Source organism: Penaeus monodon, chromosome 31 (genome assembly GCF_015228065.2).
Source record: "Penaeus monodon isolate SGIC_2016 chromosome 31, NSTDA_Pmon_1, whole genome shotgun sequence".
NCBI lineage: Eukaryota > Metazoa > Arthropoda > Malacostraca > Decapoda > Penaeidae > Penaeus > Penaeus monodon.
The window spans coordinates 20,612,538-20,613,715 of record NC_051416.1 but is presented as its reverse complement, the minus strand read 5'-3'; the positions used below and the strand labels follow the sequence as shown (position 1 = coordinate 20,613,715).

Sequence of the window (1,178 nt, the reverse complement as noted above, 5' to 3'; positions counted from 1 at the left end):
CACACACACACACGTCATGTATATGTATATTAACACAAGCCCATGTGCACAAATACTGAGCAGCCATATTTTCTTTTCTCTCCCCAGGCAGTGAGTAGTCAATACCTACAACTTTTAGCTTGACTCACCAACCAGAGGTAGGCTAGAAAATAAACAACAACAAAAATAAGTGTTCAACTGATCTCGTTCCCAAGACTTCGCTTCTGGTATATTTTTCGTTTTTTTTTTATATACAAAAAAAAATGTTTTGTCCCTCGTTTTCTATCATCAGAAAGTAGAAAAAGGTAAATGGTTTTCGTGTATTGTGTGTGTTACTTCCCTCTCCTGCAGCAGGTGGATACATTTCTGGCGCACGTTTCTGCTCTCCGTTTTTAACCTCCTGGATGAATCCTACTCGATAGAACTCCCCTCTCTTTTGAACAAATAAACACGATGTTCAAAAGACCTGCCAAGTGTTTTGATCGGGACTTCTTAGCCTATGTATTGATCCTCTTTCTAACTTTTGTGTAAGTAGGATTCAAGGCGAAGTAGAAGGGATCGGATCCTGTTGAATGAGTCCTTTTGTTTTAGTTTTTGTTTTCTCCTGTTGAGTGTTTTTGCAAACCTTTTCCCCTCCTTTGAGCAAACAAATAATATGTTTAAAAAATCTGCCAAGCGATCGGTTTTGAATCCTACGTCCTGATCCTCTTTCCAGATCTTACGAGTGGGATTCAAGACGAAGTGGAAGGGTTTCAGATCCTCTTGAACGACTCTTCTCCTTTCCTTTCCCTTATGAATGCATTTGACTAATCATTCTTTCTCTCTCTTTTTTTTAAATGCTCGTCTGGGATCCGGAAAACCCCTTTTTGAATAGCAATACTTCTTTCATGTGTTCTCTAAAACTGTATGAAGAGAACCAGCTGCCTCTGTGGATCCAATAAGCGCTTTTACTGTGCCGAACGTTTGAAAACTACCTTTCGTGGTTCGTAAATCTTAATGTTTTCTTCTCTTGTGGCGTCCCTCTGACCAGGTGTGCTTTAACTGACGTACGTCTGAGGATCTTGATAGATTCAGACTATATGTACATCATTTTTTTAATAGCTTGATAAAAAGTGTTTTACTTAGTGTTTAATTTGGTCTGATTGTTATAGTCTGTGCATTACCATTCGTCCCAAGGACTTGAGGATGAAGTGAGGTGA

The 1,178-nt window shown here is 39.0% G+C and overlaps 1 protein-coding gene across 1 annotated transcript in view; it reads left to right on the top strand.

Moving 5' to 3' along the window:
- The window catches only part of LOC119592922 (dual 3',5'-cyclic-AMP and -GMP phosphodiesterase 11A-like), a 113,884-nt gene that overhangs the window by 20,357 nt on the left and 92,349 nt on the right, over window positions 1–1,178 (top strand). The gene's annotated exons all lie outside the window — the stretch shown is intronic.